Below are 19,819 nucleotides of genomic sequence, written 5' to 3' on the forward strand. Positions count from 1 at the left end.
TCCCACAAACAAGTGAAAGTGATGGGCATGTGGTGGGCGTGGTTAAAAGCCTGCAAGACTTACAACAGGTCAAAAGCGCTTGCACGTTTGACCTAAAAACCCAATCTCGATCGCATCTTGACTTCTGACTTCCCTCCAGTGTCTAACCTATCAAGGTTTGGCAAGAATGAAAAATAATAATGGCAAATCAATTCAATTATAACATACCTGAAGAGCACTTTTTGGCCAGTTACCAGGCTTCCAATCTCAGCCCACAACTTGACATTGAAACTGTAATATTAAAGGTACTAGATGATGTACACCATACCCGAGACAAAAGCAACTCATACTTAATCATTCTATTACCCCATTTGGCAGCCTTTGGTACAGTTGACTACAAAAGACATCTGGAGATATCTACACCTTCCTTACTGTGATCCCAAGGAAGGTTAGCTATCATACTTTCAGTATTGCCAACATAAGATGCACAGTTCCAATAGATCAATTCTCGTGCCTTAAATGCTGATCCTACATAACTCTGGTGTAGCCCTTGCACATTATGCAGTCGACACCCAGTGCACCTAAGACCCTCAACAGTCGATGACATTACTATCCTTAGAAATGCTCTAACACAATCATAAAATTGGATGCAACAGAAAGTCCTCCTTCTAAACTCCCAGAAAACTGAATTTTTCTTCCTCTCAATGTCAACCAAAAGCAGATTGGATGTGACGCTCTGGGACACATAAAGCAGGAAGGATTTGCAGACATGCCTATTCTGTTAGCCTCATACTTCGGTTTTCACACTTAATTCATACCTCACTCAAGCCCATATATCAACAGAAGGCGAGAGCTGCAATCTCTCCTTTCCATGCACAAAAAAATTCCCTCTGACTTATTAGAAATAGCTGCCCATTCTCTTTTATCGAGATTTGATATTGAAAATGCATTGGTAGAAATGAATCCATTGTACTGCCCTCAGCTGCTAGGTTAGCCCACTCTGCAAGGAAATGTAGCCATATTACTTTGATAGCCTGTGATCTGCATTGACTGTCAATTACTGCCAGAATCAAAAATGTGCTTATGCGCAAGGCCAGCCATGAAAGTACCCTACCATCTCTTTACTGTTCTTTTTCACTATCAAGAGGGTCCAAAGGGGGCTCAGTGGGGGGGTGGGTGGTCGGTTGTCTAAGAAGTCACCAAGGCCTTCGTCTAGAAATTCCCAGATCACAACTACAACAGCACAAACCAGTTCTCTTGTGCAGCCTCCTTGGTCTGCAACACTCTGACCTCTTAGCTGAGAACTCTGACCACACTCACTACTTTTGAGAATCTAGTGAATGCCCACCTGCTCAGACAATACCCATCGTAACATCCTTCAGTGAGTCTGCCAACTCAAAAACCAATTATGGTATTCTCAGGTTTGTTTTTTGAATCTTTTTGGCTCCCCTGGCCATTAACTCAGACCTCACTTATTCCTTCTTCCAGAAATAAACAGGATCCTCTTTTGAACATCACATTAGTTGTCGCCTATATTATGTTCGCTGTTTGGATTATTGCTAGTGGCTCATCCCCACCCACCCATCTCGATGCCATCCTTATTCCCATTTGGAACTGTCAAGTACCCGGTTTCAGATAAGCCCTTGGGGTACCTTTAATATAGAAATAAATAAAGAATGTGAGTGTTAAACATGAAGATGAATTTGTCTCGTATAATTCCCACAATTGCAGTTAGATCCTTGTTACTGAAGTATGCTGGTGGAAATTGACTCTGCACTTGCAACTGTTGCACTTAAAGGGTGGAGACGCGTGGGTTCCTGCGTGGTGAAAAGGTCTCATTGAAAAGAAGCTGTTACAGAGTTCCTGTATGTGACACCTTGCTGCTGGGATACAGATCTACTCCTACAACAGCGGAAGTGTAAAAAGATGCAGATTCTCGTTGATATCTTACTCCCTAATAATTTTGTGTAGTTTTATCACTAGAATATGACACTGAAGTCATAGGTTGCCCTGCTGCCATTTCTAGCAAGCGATAGGTTAATCTGTTTTCCCTCGAGTAACTGCTGCTTGTCTTTACGTTTGCTTTCTAGAGGTTGTTTGGCACAAAAGAAGATAGTCACTGGCTGCGCCAAATCTTTCATCGTCATTGCTGACTACAGGTACGTAACTCCTGGCTTTACACTTTGTTGGAAAGGTGGTAAAAAAGCTTGAGTTTTATCAAGAAGCTCACTGTGCTTTGGCTTGCAGTTGAAATCTGAGTACCTGTTCTAGAACATTCGGCACCTGCGGCAGTGGAGGACAGGGCTATTGATGCAGGTGGATGGATAACAACTTTTATTCGTTGTGCTCTGGTCTCAGAGACATCTCCCGCCTTGGTTAGCTTCTTCAGTGTTTTGAAAGTACTGCATTTTGTTATCTCTGTTCTTCTCTACATTAGTTAGAACCTGCATTATGATCAAGAACGTTGTATGGTATGAATTAAGTATATAAAATATTGTGATCCTACCTGGGGCACATGGAAGGAGAGAAGCTTCTGCTAAGGCATGATTTGTTGCATTGAGGTATCACATTTACTATAATCTTTACATGATGCTATGGCCAGGGCTTAAATATACCCCTGTGGAGGCATATATATATGAGAAAATATTGCATTTCCTATTTTCCTCCAAAAAAGGCACTAACACGGAGGATTAACTTTTGTGCTGGTTGGTCACACCACATTGCCCAGGATGACGCATTTCCATCATTGCTGTGGCATTGTTCACATGGAGCGGCTCCATTTTGTTTAACTGTTTATAATATCTGCCTAAGCCTTGTGTACATGAAAAAGAATGTAATCCATTTTAAAACATACTCTTTTGTGCGTTATTATTCAAATGACATTAAAAACAGTTGCAGATGTTTACGTGTCAATATTTGCTACAGCGGCTACGTGTCTACTTTAGGGTAGAAACCTGTCCACCACTTCGCTGTGACTGTTTGGATAATTATGTCCTGCGAGTCCCATTTATTTTCTGAACTTATCATTGAATCCACTACCAGCTAATAAATAATTGAAATATTGGTTATGGTTATCCATTTATAATCTTACTTCACTTGGCCAGATCTATTATTACTCTTTCCTTTGAAAGACTGATTTTTACAAAAGGTCATCCATTGGGTCTTTGTGATCCATGAACACATAATGCAAGTTCTCCTAGAAGTTCTCCACAAGCAGCCCATTGGGTGATGCAACCCACACATACTAAACAAGGAGCATGAGCCAATGACGTAGCATGCCTCTTTCGTGGATGAGTTTCCATGGATCCGGAAAGGTTCATCCTTGTACATAAAAACAGATTATCTAACATGGGATAGCTCTCACACTTAAATATTTGTTGGTTCCTTTTGTGATCTCATTGTAAATAAATATATGGCTTTGAACCAGAGAATTTGGCTCTGTGTTTCCATAGCTGATGACAAGTTTAATAATTTTGGGAATTGGTGCCTCAGGGATTTGGCACCAGGCTAGTGAGCCTTTGGCACTAGTTTGAAATTAGTCTAGATTAGAAGGGAGTTCAAAATGATTATAGTCGAGTAACGCATCAGAGATCCATTGGAACCAGATGAGTATGTTGCTTGAAGAAATACTACGCTTCTGATCTACTCATTAGTTAATATTTGTTTATTATTACATTTTCTTTAGTTTAATATAGCATTTTTCTACTATGGGAAACCTCTGGGGCTGTATTATAAAATGCAGTGCATTCTCCCTGTTTGTGCCGGGCGCAGCTTTTGAAAGGTGCGCCCAACATAAACAAGGAGAATGTGCCTTATTAGTTTAAGTGCACTGCCCCCAGGGCAGCTGCGAACTTGAGCCGTCCTGGGGGCAGTGGCTTCAAGTGAAAAACTAGGCAGTTTTGAAGCAGCAGCTCTGTGTTTCACTGTGAAGTGAGTGATTGCACCCTCCTGCTAGGGGATGTCTGGGGTGGGGCCATAGGCCCCTCCACCCCCAAGAGGACCGTAATCAAGGGGCACTGTCAGTGCACGTCTTGACAGCTTCTTTGCTTCAGCGCCTACAGTATGGGTGCAGAGGCAAAGGGTTTCCCTTATTTGCATGGGGCCACACTCCCATGTAAATGAGTGAACATCCTCTGGTGATAGTGCTGGCGCTATGTGTACACCAGCGCTATCTGTATTACGGAAAGGGCCTCACAAATGTCTGAGGCCCTTTCTTTAAAACTAAAGTACCCCAGGGACGCGCGAAGCAGGCGCACATTCCTGTTGCGCCCCCAGGGCTTTTTACATAATGCAACCGCTGATGGCTTTCCATAGAAAATTGGGAATGAAGGTCAAACTCTTCAAATTAGCATTTTTAGAGTTTGTTATATTCTGCTGTGTGAAGTTTAATAGATATAGGGGCAGAGTGAAATCATGAAATACGAAAGAACATTCAGGAACAGTTTTGTTGCACAGCTTTTCTGAGACTGCAGACCGAATAGTCAAAGTTCATTTACTAGATAAAAGAGCTGCCATTCTACTTTTTATAATGTATGCAAAAGTCCTTAATGAGAGCATAGCATTTAATTTATTGTGTGCTTTAAACTTATGACTTCTGTACACAGGACTGCTCTAACTTCATCTGAACAGGCAATGCTTTTGACGTAGTTCAAGGCAGGCTTCTTAAAATATGGTAAGTATACCAAAACATTGCTGACTACAAACTAAGAATGTACTGTACAACTGAAAAACATTTCCTATTCCTATAAAAATAAAAACACTATTTCTTTTTTTCCAGGAAAGATTCCAAGAATTTTGGAGACCAATGGAAGAAAGGCATTCCCATTGAAGTCAAGCCGATGGCTTTTGTGCCAGTATCCAAAGCTCTCGCCAGCAGGTTTGGAGAAATTGCTGAACTAAGAATGGCCGTTAGTAAAGCTGTAAGTATTTGGGCTTGCATGGCAATCTCAGAAAATGATTATGATACTGTCATTAAGCAGATGCCCTCTCTCGCTGTAAGTTGATGTAATATAAAGAGAGTGAAGGGAATAGATCCGTGTTACATGTTTATGTAGGACTGTATGTTGCCATTTAAGATGTATGTTCCATTGCAACATCTTTTGGGGAGCGTTGCAGACTGCATGGTACATTGGAAAGTTGGAATCTGGAACAGCTGCTGACGAGAACGCTGTGTGCTGACTCTTCAGGCAATCTGAATAAATCAACCTTTTAAACTTATTGCTGTGTCCTGCTGTGGTCCTTTTGACACACTATAATTTGGTGGCAATCCTGTGACCTGAAACTGTACAGGAAGAGTGCATTGAAACAGAGCCTCAAGGTCTTAAGCTACTACCTGCCTGGTGGCTAAGGTATGGGGGAAGTGTACGCAAGGCAGGGTCAAGTAGTGCTGGAAGGGTGGGATGGAGATAGAGAGCAAGAACTGGGGCAGTTCATGTATGCATGTTGTTTACATTGTGACAGTAGCTCTCTGGGTCTGTGTAAAGATAGATCCTCACTTCATTTCTCCTTCCAATTCCTTGATTTATTTGAAAGCGGCATAACACATTCATAAGTAGAGCATCACTCTTCTTATCTCCTCAGTCTCCCAGCATGGAATACCCTAATGTTCCACCCATCCCTCCCTCGTTAGTATAACTGAACAGTGAAACTTATATTGTATCTTAAGATCTATATAATAGATTAACCAATAACTTTGATGGATAATATGCGAAGGAAGAGCAGATGCTACAAAGTATTTCAAATTTTCTCTAACTCACGACTATACGTACTTGAATGGAACATACTGGGATGTATTCATAATAGTACTAATCATAGATGAAAAATTTGGAATGTTTATGAATAGATCTACCAAATCTTCCATTTCTCTTTTCTTTTTGAGTGTTCTTGTTGATATCTGATATCTAATTCATTGGTAGAATTTTTTGGTCTTTGGTCATCCGTATTATTCTCGCTGTGTGCTTTCTCAGTGACTGCACTATCCACTCTTTCACAAACCAGATGTGCATTTTTTTCAACATCTTCCTCCATTAAACAATTGTACCTCCTGCAAAGTTGTATAGATTCCCCTGATACTTTTCCTTCAGATCTGGCGCATTTGGCCAAAGATCCAAAATGTCTGACCTTCACATCATTTAACAAAGCAGAATATTTTTTCTACTTCCAGCAGATCGGAAAATCAGTTATGTCCTTTCGTCAAAGTACCAGGCCATTTGATCTTCACTTTGGGGGTCATTCCTACCCTGGCGGTCATAGACCGCCAGGGTAGGTGACGGAGGAAGCACCGCCAACAGGCTGGCGGTGCTTCCGGGGGCATTCTGACCGGGGCGGTAAAGCCGCGGTCAGAAACGGGAAACCAGCGGTGTCCCGCCGGTTTCCCGCTGCCCCAGGGAATCCTCCACGGCGGCGCTGCTTGCAGCGCCGCCATGGGGATTCCGACCCCCTTACCGGTTTTCACCGCCAGGAACAGGATGGCGGTAACGGGTGTCGTGGGGCTTTGCAGACACTGAAAATCGCGACGGGTGCCACTGCACCCGTCGCACCCCTTCGACTCCGCCGGCTCCATTCGGAGCCGGCATCCTCCTGGAAGGGGGTTTCCCGCTGGGCGGGCGGGCGGCCTTCTGGCAGTCGCCCGCCAGCCCAGCGGGAAACTCAGAATGACCGCTGCGGTCTTTTGACCGCGGTACGGTCTTCTGGCGGTTCCCGCTTGGCGGGCGGCAACCGCCGCCCGCCAATCTAGGAATGACCCCCTTTGTCTCCTACTTTCACATTTTTACAACCATGTCTTTCACTGTGGTTTTGCTTCATTATTTTTTTCTTTTACTCATCAGACCTCGAAAGGTGTACTTGACCACTCGCTATGGCGAGTCATATTTTTTATCAGGTCGAGCTATTTGTAGGACCTCCTCGCCCCTTCTGATGAGTTGACAATGAACAGGTGTTCTGTTTAGTCAGAAAGTAAAGGAGCAATTAGGTCCCTTTAAATGTTATGTTGTCACATGTGCTCTGTGTTGAGAGACAGTGGTCAAAAGTCAGTTGGTCTTGCAGTTAATTTCCCTTCTAACTACAGTATTTAAGGATTTTGAAAGGTGAACTTCTCTGACCTGGTGTAAAAAGAGTTATTTAAATGTGGTTTATTAGGAAAAACCTGACACCATACAGTCTTTAATTTCACAGTACGTCCTCTGTGCAAACATTTCAAAATATATTTCAGTAGTTGTGAAAGCCCCTTTTTGTACTTATGTGGTATGAAAAAAATAATTTTAAATCACGAAAACAAAGCACACCTCTTTACTTAGTGATGTGCAAAAGATAAATATGTTTTCTAAAACCTAATTTTCACAGATTATTGTTAATATTCTATATAGTTTTATCAGTAAAGCTGCAAGTTAGTGGGAAGGTTTTTGGACATTTATTGCAAATTTACTGTCCGTAAATGATAGTGTGCTACCACATCATGAGTTAGTAATATATTTATTAAATTTGAGTGTTTAAGCATGAACTGAGAAACACTCCTGCCTTGATGGCAATGCTATTAGTAAACTAAGAGGCAAGTCATGGATCATTTGTCCCCTATATGAGAGCTACGTTCCTATTATATATGGAGCAAACATTTCCTCTATTTAATCAAACAAAAGAGGGTTTTTTGCAGCAGAAATGCTGAGCTCACGTATTTGAAGGTGCACTCGTATGTGAGAATGAAGAAAAAGGGGACAAGTAGATTGCAGTTAGGTTGAGTAGATTACTCAAGTTACTCGACCTGCAGGTCTAGTAACATTAGTATAATGTTTTGAGGCCTGCCTATTTCTGGTTCCCAGTTTACTCTTCTTACTTTGGGCATCCAGCTGATGTTGTCCTTTGATAATGGTGTGCTTCCTCTCATTAATTAAAAAGGGTTATGGTCTGTTGCACTACACGGTGTTATTCTGAGTGCCCATATAATACGGAATATTTCTGCTTTGCAACTCAAGTTGTTGTTTTTCGCCAATTGGATTGCTCCTTTTATGACCAGGTTAAATGTAATAGTATGCATTACAAATGTAATTTTTCACTCTTTCAAACTGTCTGTGATGCATAATAGACAATGCAAATGTACTTTTGTTTTTTAAAAGTTGTTTAATTTATATATCTCACTAGAGATTTTTTGTACAAAGTTCGAGTAAAATTCATCCACGCCTAAAAAAGCCCTCACTTCAACTTTGTTGCTAGGACTTTAGGAGTTCCTAATGACTTCTTGCAGTTCTTTTTAGGTCTAATCCCTCTCAGGGATACTTTGTGTCTTAAATAAGTTACTTTCTGTCTTGGAAATTTGCATTTTGTGAATTCTGCAGTTAATCCTTTCCTTTTAGAATATTCATTACCTTTTCCATGGTATAATCATGTTCTTCCCTGGTCTTTTCCTTTATTTAAATATCATCTTGAAAAAATGTCATATTCCTTAATTCTTTCAAGAATTCAAACATCAATTTCTGGAACATGGCCGCCTCAGAGGCTAAGCCAAAAGGAACCCTCACAAATCGGGAACAACCAAAAGGTGTAATAAAGGTGGTCAGATTTTGACAATCTTGGTGCCACAGAACTTGGTGGTATGCTGCTGTGAGATCTATTGTAGTGAACCATTTTACATCCTTACTAGCCGATAGCATTTTGTTTATCTTAAACAAGGGAAATAGGTCCACTGCAATATGTTTATTTAGAATCCTTAAGTCCACACATATTCTCAATTTTCTCTCAGCTTTTCTCGCAACCATCATAGCTGACACCCATTCTGATGACTCCACCTATTCTATAATTCCAGCATTACACAATTTTTCCAATTCACACTTTATTTGTTCTCTCGTGGTCATGGGTATATTTCTTCCATTGTGTAAACAAGGTGTAGCATTGTGCTTCAGTATGATTTTGTGTTGAAACTTTTTAAGTTAGCCTATGGTTCCAGAAAACACTTCAGGGTACAGTTGTAACATGTATTGCCCATATTCATCATTAGTTTGAAAGGATAACACTCTTGTGGGACTGTTAGGATTCAAAGTAATTCCTAACTCACCTTGGACACATCATACCAATATTGAAAGCCCTTTAACAGAGACATACAATTTACATTCGCCCCTCTGTCCTTAAACTTGAAGAGTAGTTTCCTCACCCCCACCATATTGATGTTTTATTCTGTAAATGTTTTAGGTTTAATGTCGGCAGGATCCAAATTATTACCTAAAATAGGTGAAAGTTTTCCATCCCATACCTTCTTATTGATGATCGTGTAGGGTGACCATGAGTCGGCTACATTTGAAATTTTGACACCACCAATCAACATGTCACAAATGCGTTTTTCTTTAGATTGTGCCCCCAGTACTTCTTCGACTATATTAAACACACACATGTTTACATCAACATCGGTTTCATCCTTTTTATCTGATTCTGAGTCTGTTGTCTCATCACCCAATTTCCCTGACTTTTCTTTTCTCCTTTTCCATACCTTGTCAAAATGCCCTGTTATCTCACACCCTGAATTTTTGTGAGCGTGCTGGCCATTTCTTGTCATGAGTTAAATGACCTTGTCTGTAGCATTTCCTTTCGACAGTTCCTTGGTTTGATTTTCCCTCGTATTTCTCTGTAGTAGTCTGGAATTCTTTTTTTTTAGTTATCCTTTTTGTTATGTAACTGATGTCTTTTTTACCTTAATTCTTGCAATAAGACTTTTATTATCATTATAGTCTTCAATTTTATTTTTGTATTCTGCTGTCACAGCTTTGGCACATCGTCCAGCTCACCGCTCTTTTAACTATGTCAATTACTTCTTGCAGTGATGCTTCTCTCTTTGTCCATAACCTGTCTTGAACATAAGGGTTAGCTGCATGCATCACTACTTGGTCTCTAACCAGTTCATCATGAGGATCCTGAAATCTGTTTGTTATGGCCACATTTCTGTTAGGGATGCTACACAGTCTTCGATGTTCTCATTTTTTTCTTGCTTTCTATGGAAACATTTAAACTGCTCAACTGATACAGACTGGTGAATTAAAATATGCATTTAAATATTCTGAAGCGTTTTTGAAGCCATCCGGTTGTCTAGGTTTCTTCTGTGTGCAGTTATAAACTGACAGTCCTCCTGGGCCCAAAGAACACAACATGATGTTTTTCAAGTTTGAGGTCTTCATCATCTTCATATGTTGAAATATAATTTATAAAATACTCTTTAATTCTCTCTACCAATGGGGCCGCGCACAAGATAATCAGTTTAGAAGTGCACGAAGGTTGAGCAGCTGTGTGTTACTGGTTCCTTTATAGATGATCACTTCGAGCTATGTATTGTTTCTGAAGTGTTTCTCGGGTTTTTGTTCATGTAGCGGGCTACAACTCATGTCAGTCATGTACAGCTGTATAATAGTTGTGATTCGCAGTGCGTTTGTACCTAGTCTTTGCCAAATCTGTAAAGATGGATCCTCACTCCACTTCTCCTTCCAAATCCTTTATTTATTTCTTATCTCCTCCGTCTCCCAGCATTGAATATCCTAACGTTCCCCGCACCTAACATTCCAACTGCCAACATTCAATAAGATATCGAACTGGTAATGGTGCCCCCCCCTTGTTACAAACTACCTACAATGGTCTCCAAATACAACAGTCACTTCCTCGAGTTGGTTGAAATATACAACCAGATTAGCAGCAGACAGAATTTAATTCCTTCAGAATGTGTCCCAATGGTTGCTTGAGTGGCAGAACATTTAGGCCATTTCACGAGGCAACAGGGAGATTGTTTCCACAAAGTTAAGGAACAGCAAGGTGAAGCACATCGAAGGCTGCATTACGCTTTTGACATAAAATAATATTTGCTGGAGCACGGGGTACTCAGAATGAAATGGAGGCAATGGTACAGGCCATGGTTCTGTAATAGCCATAGATGGCGCCAGGTTTGATCCTGCCACGAAAAAGCTATGGTTATAATTGTCATGGCAAAGAAGGGCAGTGAATATTTTGATCACCTACTTGAGATGATTCCACCATCTCCTGTACTTGCCATGTGGAATGTCTATATGGAAGCTGTAAAAAGACTGTAGAATTACTTTAACGATGATCCACGCATAATAGTGGTGAGGCATAGTTTGTTTTTCACCTGCGTTCAGCAAAAGTATGAATACATCAACAGTTTTTTAGCAGAATTTAATATTTTATCCTCCACATCTGAATTTGAGGGCACACTGAATAAAAACCGATAGACCAACAAGTAGTCAGTTGTTAAGATGGTAGGACATAAGAGGGACAATTATTTTGCAGGAACCAGGCACTTGATAAAACACTAGAGATAACCAGTGGCATAAAGGGGTCTTTACTTAGCCTAAGGAACTAGCGAAGTCTAGGTTCAGTGGAAGTCAGGGTCCGTAGGTGCAGTCTGTGTCAAAGACAACAACACTACCTATATACCAAGTGGCAGTAGAAGTCGGGACAAAAGCGCAGGAAATAACCAGGGACAATTTTATTTGGGTTGATCACAAAACCATGTGGCGATTTAAATGTCTATGAAGCATGCATGAAGTGCAAGAAAATCTTCCACTTTGCTAAAGTGTGTCCACTGTGCAGAAAGTGATTTTAGTAAATGAACAACAAATTAATAGACTGGATGATGAGGATGAGAGAAGACAACACAATGTGGTATTGTGGAAGGCCAAAATGACAACAAAGGAAATGGTAATCTGATTTGTGATTTGAAATTGGCGAGGTAGACCTTGGTGTGACCATGGACTCTGGTTCACCTATCACTATTGTGACAGCCATGTTTTATAAGGAGAAATTGCCACAAGGCATTATAACCACCAGAAATTTGCACACTAGCTTTTGGAGTGTGCAAAATTAAATATTATCCGGTATTTCCATGAAAAGTTAGCATACAAAGACCGGTAATCAGTACCGAAGTGTATGTGACCAAGAAAGGTTACTGTGCCATACAGAGCCACTCAGGAAGTTATTGAGAAAGGTGAAAATATGTGCAGGAATTGTAGGTCAGGTAGTGTTTGATAGGATGAAAGGGTTGAGTATTGAGGCACTTCTATTACAGCTGCTCTAGAATGATGCCCAGTGTGTACTCACCATTCACACCAATGCAACAGACTTAAAAGCAGTTTTGGATCAAGATATTGGTGTTCAGGAGAATGTGGTGAGGTTTGTTTCCAGATGTTTATCCGGCTCACAGCGTAACTACAGTATAATTTAAAGGGAAATGTTAGCTTGTGTTTGGGTAGCTCATCATTTTATGATTTATTTGTGGGAAAGAGAGTTTGTGTTAATTTACAGGTCACAAACTATTAGTTTACTTGTCAAGTGTTATGTAAAAACAGTATGGGCATGGTCAGTCCAATACTCGTTTAGCAGCTGTCCCAAATACATGTGTTTGTTTTAGCAGAATTTTCTGTCGAGATCCAATGAGTGTGGCTCTGAGAAATGTTTCCAACAGTGAGATTGAGTGTGTAATTGGTTTGCTGAACTGTGTGATTGTATCAGAAGAGATAATAAGCCATGACGAATGGGAAAGAGTGTGTGCGAGGGATGAGTCTTTGTGTGTCAAGATTATCATTGACGGAGGAGTAATGACTATGTCCAGAGGCAATTGATAGCTTTTTTCAAAAGTACATGAGGAGTTGAGTGTGGAGGGAGTGTTGGTAATTATTAGAGCCAGCAAGAATCTGTCTCCAGTTGGTTTAAAGGTACACTGAGTCAGATTTGAAGAAGAGAATAAGGTTGTATTAGTGGTAACCTGGGATGGGATTCAAGGTGTAAAACTTTGTGAACTTCGTGTGTAGGGAGGTGGACAAGTTTGTATTCAATAAACAACTTTATGGCAGGTAAAGTTTCTGTCCAGGGAGAAGCTGGGAATGAATTTAATTGTGCCAATGTATCACTAGAGATTTGATATGGATGTTGGTGATTGTGGATTACCAACATCCATGTGTTTTCTCCTACCATAAGCCAGTCACTCACCACCACTGCACACAAGCCCCCCAATGCAACTGGAGCAAAATATCAACTGATTTCCACCCTCGCCCGGGCCCAACCCACTGGGACCCCGGACCCAAACACAGCCGCCACCAACCTGCATCGCTGGATAGAAGACTGCACCAACACCCTCGCACTGCAAAAAAAAACAAAAAAATCACCCCCCACAGAATCAAGGCTAGCTGGTTCACCCCAGAGCTACAAGAATCCAAACGGCTATGCCGCAGATTGGAAAAAACCTGGCACACCAAACCTACCAACTCCAACCACATCGCCTTCAAGGATGCCCTACTCAAATATCACCAACTGATCCGCACCACCAAAAAGGACTCACTTCAAAAAACGCATTGACACCAACTCCCACAACAGTAAGGAGCTCTTCGGCATCATCAAAGAGCTCTCCACTCCCAGGACCTGCTCCCCTGAAGCTCCACCTTTGCAGGAGCTCTGCAACTCACTCGCAACCCACTTCCGTCGAAAGATAGAAGAAATCCACTACAGCTTCAACCCCCAGACCCACCAGCTGACTACAAACACCCACAAACCCAACGCCCCATGCAACACCCACCTCCTCCACACCTGGACCCCCGCCAGCATAGAAGACACCACCATCACCATGGCCTCCATCCACTCCGTATCACCATCTGACCCCTGCCCACACTATATCTTCAGCAAAGCCAACACCATCATCGCCCCCTACCTCTGCAACACCATCAACAGCTCCTTCGAGTCAGCCACCTTCCCAGAAAGTTGGAAGCACACAGAAGTCAACACCCAGCTAAAAAAGCCTAAGGCTGACCCAGACGACCCCAAGAACTACCGGCCGATCTCCCTCCCCCTTTCCTAGCCAAGGTCATCCAAAAAATCATAAACAGCCAATTATCCCGGTTCCTGGAAGACAGCAAGGCACTCGACCCCTCCCAATCCAGATTCCACAAAAACCACAGCACTGAGACCGCACTCATTGATGCCACAGACGACATCTGGACCATGCTCAACGAAGGTGAAACAGCAGCAATCATCCTCCTGGACTTCACCGCCACCTTTGACACAGTATGTCATCACATTCTCCGCACACGCCTCCACAACGATGGAATCCGGGACAAGGCACTCAATTGGATCTCGTCATTTCTCACAGGCAGAACCCAGAGAGTCCACCTTCCACCGTTCCGGTCAGAAGCCTCCAGATTCATCTGCGGCGTCCCCCAAGGATCATCGCTCAGCCCCACGCTCTTCAACGTCTACGTGGCCCCACTCGCTACCATCACACAAACCCACCACATCTACATAGTTTCCTACGCAGATGATACGCAGCTCATCCTATCCCTCACGAAAGACCCTTCAACAGCAAAGAACAACCTCCACAGCGGACTTCTCGCCATCGCCCGCTGAATGGAATCAAGCCGCCTCACGTTGAACACAGAAAAGACAGAAATCCTCATCTTTGGCACCAACCCCTCAACATGGAATGACTACTGGTAGCCCACCTCCCTAGGATCTGCACCCTCACCCACCACCCACGCACACAACCTGGGATTCACCCTGGACTCCACACTCAGCATGACAACGCCGTCTCCTCTTCCTGCTACAATACTCTCCGCATGCTCCGTAAAATCTTCAAATTGATTCCCGTCGAAACCAGGAAAACTGTCACCCACGCCTTGGTCAGCAGACGATTGGACTATGGAAATGCCCTATATGCAGGAACAACAACCAAACTCCAAACAATGGTGCAAAGAATCCAGAACTCATCTGCCTGCCTCATTCTTGACGTTCCACGCCACAATCACATCTCTCCCCACCTCAGAGACCTACACTGGCTACCAGTACCAAAGAGGATCACCCTCAAGCTCCTTATCCACGCACACAAGGCCCTCCACAACACAGGTCCAGCCTACCTCAACGACACTCACCTTCCACACCCCCACCCACAATCTTCGCTCCGCCAGCCTCGCCCTCGCCTCCATCCCCCGCATCCGCCGCACCACCGCCTAGGCTGTGATGTCCTTGTGTGTGTGTGTGTGTGAGTGTGTGTGTGTGTGTGTGTGTGTGTGTGTTTGTGTATATATATATATATATATATATATATATGTTTCACCAAGATGCCACTAAAAACTGCCAAACTCCTTCATATAATGGGTGCCTCCTTCCGTGTTAGTGGCCACTTTGAAGGTTGAAATACTGCGTTACTATGGCGGCATGCTGATACAATTCGATCTGTCTGATGTGAAGTCCGTCTTTGATGTTGAGAATTCATGAATGAGGCTGCAGTTATTTAAATCATGTGTGTTCACTTGGTGTGTGAGATAAGACGTGTGGCCACTAACACGGAAGGAGGCACCCGTTATATGAAGGAGTTCGGCAGTTTTTAGTGGCATCTTGGTGAAAGATTTAAATATTCTGCCTGAACCGCCGTTAGCCTGTAAAAGCTGCCACATCCATCAACACGAAGTTGACTTTACTTAATAGTATGCTGGATGTTACTATAACCGATGCATGTGGATGTTTGGCAGCAAACTTGGCAAGGTACGGGACAACGAGGGGTTACAGATTACAATTTTAAGTGCGGAATGACCATATTTTCCTGCGATGATTCTCGTGAACTAAAACAGCATGCTGCATACCAAAAAGGGTGCATTTGAGAGCAGATTGATGTGAGGAATCAACGTTATTTAGAACTGGGCACCTTATATGAGACTCTTTGAAGGTTGAAATACTGCGTTAATATGGATACAATTCGATCTGTCTGATGTGAAGTCCGTCTTTGATGTTGAGAATTCATTCTCCAATGTGAACGAGGCTGCAGTTATTTAAATCATGTGTGTTCCAATCTTTGTGTAATTGGCATTGAAGAAGGCCCTCTGCCGAAACGCGTCTGCCTACCATTAAATTGAGATTTTTGTAATCCCCGAGAGTGCTCCTTAATGCACCTGGGGGCACTTGATGTGTGATATATATATATATATATATTATATATTGATCACTGGCTGACTGAATAGAAGGGTTTCTTCAAATGTGGCAATTGTAAAGCTTGTAAAAATAGTGCCAATGTTAAGACGCACACAATGCCGAATGGACAAGAAAAGAAGATCAACAAGACAATCACATGTAATAGTGATTTTTGTGTATATGTTTTAGAATGTCCATGTGGTTTACGTTATATTGGAAGTACCATCTTTCCAGTGAAGAAACAGATTTTGGAGCATTTGCGAGCTATCAAAAATTGAGATCAGAATTATCCAGCAGATAGACTCTGGGGGAAAAAGAACATGCCAAGAATTCAGATAATCTTTCCTTTTTTGCCATTGACAGGGTGGAGGTTCCATTGAGAGGAGGTGACAGAGCGGAAATTCCGGATTTTGGAGTCTGAATATATTGTGCGTCTTAAAAGTAAGGCCCCAATTCGCCTGAATTTGGATGAGGAGCTTTCGGTCCAAATAGGCTGTTAGCAGTTAGAATATGAGATTAAATGGCGTGTCTACTTTTGGTTTTAGGAACATATATCTAGGGAGACAGGAGTTAGGGGCATATACTATGGGACAGGAATATTGCTCAGCACTTTTCTTGTTCCACATACATTTTTAATGCACTTATTTTCGGTGGTGCATGGGTTGTTGCCTTTTTTATGTAGAAAATTGACATAAAGAAGAATAAGAATAAAGTAGAAAGTACAATGCAATTATGTTAACTGGATGCAAAAGTATAGGTTAGAGGGAGTGATGATGAATATTTTGAAAAGATTAATCATGTGTGAAAATACATTTATGTAATATCATATAGTCACTTGGCCAGTAAGTACCTATAAACACTGGACTTGTTTTGACTTGTCCAGAATTTATGATGTACAAGAAACTTTCATGTATTACATGGCCATTTTGCACGTATAGAAGAGATGAATTTATACAAACATTTTTATTACATTAGTTTCAACACATGGTTTTTGAATATTTTGAGGAGTATAAACCTGATCAAATATTATGGATATAATTAAGGATTGATGAATTGTCAGTTTTTAAATGCATTGTTTTTCTTTCTTTTCATTTTGTGAAAGGCTTATAGACTTTTTACTAGGTCTGTTGTTTGTTTTATCTTTTTAAGGGAGTTAGTGCACTTTATTTTAATTGGCTGTGAGGAAGCTCTCTGGTGGATCAAATATATTGTGTATATATATATATATATATATATATATATATATATACACATATACATATACATATATTTGCACAGAGTAGACCAAGCAAAAAGGCAGTGGGTTCTATACAGGTTCAAAGGCAAGCATACTGTCTATGAGTAATAGGAGAGCTAGCTGGGTATTATGATGTTACTGCATCGGGATGTAGTGTTCTATAGTGAGGCATGTTTTGAACTCTTTCCTAAATTGGAACAACATTGGCGAGATCCTGGTGGCTACAGGCATGTTGTTCCAGATCTTTAATACTTGGGCGGAAAACGGATGATGCCTTAAATTTTTTCTTTTTTACACTTCTTAGTCTGCAGTCTGATAGTGGCCTAACTGCGGGTGTGGCAACAGCTGCTCATGATGGTGAACTTGCCTGCAAGAAAAACAGGGATACTGGTTGTGATGGCTTTGTAAATGATGAATCTGGTTTTGAAGACCGTGCAGGCCAGCAATGGGAGCCAAAGTCGTTCCAACAAGATGGAGTGGATGTGATCACATTTCTTCCAGCCCTGGATGAGACATTCTGTGGTGTGTAGGATGCCCAGAGAGTATAAGGGAGAGGGTTTGGGGGGAGAAATCTGCAGTCCGGGAGGTCATGGAGCATGTCGTTACCACCATCCAGATGAGAAAATACGAGGTCTTGCACAGCAGTTCTAAAATCACAATGTGGATAAACTGTTGCTCTTTCTTTACAAGAGAGGGCTGGTGCCAGGCTGTCTTAGATGTTTGGCATTGTATCCCTTAAGAGTGAGGTTCATGATCAGTAGTAATCCAAGTGACATGACACTTGGTGAAAGTTGGGGTTTTAAGTCATCAAGGTTCTAGTCATTGAGCCAGAGTTGAACTAATTTTTGCTTGTTGTTCTTGGTAAGCAAGGAATTTTGCCTTGATGTGGTTAAACCTAAGGTAAGCGATGAGCATGCAGATCTAGATGAGATGCAGGCAGTGTTCGAGGTGTTGATTTTTGGACGGAGTAGAATTTTAAGAAGAGTTTACAACGTCTGCATATTGACATTTTAGATGCTGTTATTTGTGAGTAGAACAACAACCTATCCCTGCACATCAGAGCCTCCTCCTCAGTTCTTGAATTCCACAAGAAACCAAAGACTTGGCTCCTCACCTAGCTCTGACCCTGGCTCTGCCCATACAGCTCCTGCTTCAGCACCAGGATATCTCCCCAGGTGACTTGTGCACTATACAAATACACATAACATGTGTAGGGGTTACCTGCAGGGTTTACTTTGGGCAGTTTAGGACATGCTTTCAGGGGCGGTTTGAAAGTTCCTCCCCACCTAGAGGTCACAACACATACTATTCAGATTCACAAAAATCTAGAACCAATCTTGAGGCACACATGCAAAGTATGGCTTTAATACATTTATGTTTTGTGGAGCAGAGAGCCATTGTCACATGGTTAGGAAGACAGAACAAATAAATATAGAATCCACATCCCACGGCATTCACAGCAAGTCTTGGCATCTGAGACCATGTGTATAGTGTTGTGTGTGTGATCAAAGGGGTTGACTGATGCATTCTGGTGGCTGTTGACATTGGATAGAGTTTGTGAAGAATGAAGCAAATGTACACCTACCTATATACATGGATGAAGCTGAAACAGATCCACTTTGACAGCCCTACAGCTGCACTGACTGTTCTGAGAAGGGAAGGGGCAATACAGTACCATTTAAGCAGAGCATAGGTGCATGAGGTCAAGGACTCAATTTTCATTTTCTTTTCTTAGCAAGGTTTTCAGCTTAAAAATGTAGTGTTTTTTACACATTGAAAAAGATTTGTCAGTTTGTTTGTTTGGGGTAGCTTCCATGTACATTCATGGGGCAGACGTTTACTGCACCACGGGGAAGTTGAGCATTCACTCCATTTTTTAAATGACTGTATCTGTAAGATGAGTATACCAGCGTCCTTTTCTGGATTTGTGTCGTTGCTATCATTCTCGAGATAACTAGGTAAATTGTGCGAGTCAGAAATGGACTTTAAAGAAATCTGACATACTTTCAATTCTTTCTCCATAGGGTCCAGTGGTGACAGATAATGGCAATTTCCTTTTAGACTGGAAGTTTGACAAGTTACACAACTGGAGCACAGTGAATACAGCTATTAAAATGATTCCAGGTAACCGGTTCACATTAGAAATTGGTTGTCATTAAGTGCTACAATAAATTTACAATATATTTAATGTTTGTGCCCGTGGTGAGGAATCAAGGGCTTGTTGTATAATATTAACCTCTTAGCTGCTGGTCCTTTCCCCCCCAGTGCTGAGCCCTTTTTTGGCTATTTGGGGTAGTTCGCGATTAGGCCTTCATAACTTTTTGTCCACATAAGCTATCAAAGCCAAATTTGCGTCTTTTTTTCCAACATCCTAGGGATTCTAATGGTACCCAGAGTTTGTGGTTTCCCCTGGGCTGCCGAAGAATGCTTGTGGTTTTTTCCCTGAAAATGTCATCAACAAAGGGTTTCTGGTGCTAAAATTACCATCTTCCCACCTTTCAGGAACAGGCAGACTTGAATCAGAAAACCACATTTTTCAACACAATTTTGACATTTTACAGGGGCATACCCCTTTTTTGGTGCTTTCATCCTCCTTCCAGTTAGTGACAGGAATGGGTGTGAAACTGGATCCCAGAAATCTAAACATTTCTGAAATGTAGACAAAATTCT

The 19,819-nt window shown here is 41.8% G+C and overlaps 1 long non-coding RNA gene across 1 annotated transcript; it reads left to right on the plus strand.

Moving 5' to 3' along the window:
- Positions 1-2,083: 2,083 nt before the first annotated feature.
- Positions 2,084-19,281, plus strand: LOC138296163 (uncharacterized). The gene is made up of 3 exons (XR_011203775.1): positions 2,084-2,138; positions 4,757-4,898; positions 19,174-19,281. It is a non-coding gene; the product is annotated as an uncharacterized lncRNA (long non-coding RNA).
- Positions 19,282-19,819: the final 538 nt, after the last annotated feature.

The sequence above is a fragment of the Pleurodeles waltl genome, chromosome 1_2, assembly GCF_031143425.1.
Source record: "Pleurodeles waltl isolate 20211129_DDA chromosome 1_2, aPleWal1.hap1.20221129, whole genome shotgun sequence".
Taxonomy (NCBI): Eukaryota; Metazoa; Chordata; class Amphibia; order Caudata; family Salamandridae; genus Pleurodeles; species Pleurodeles waltl.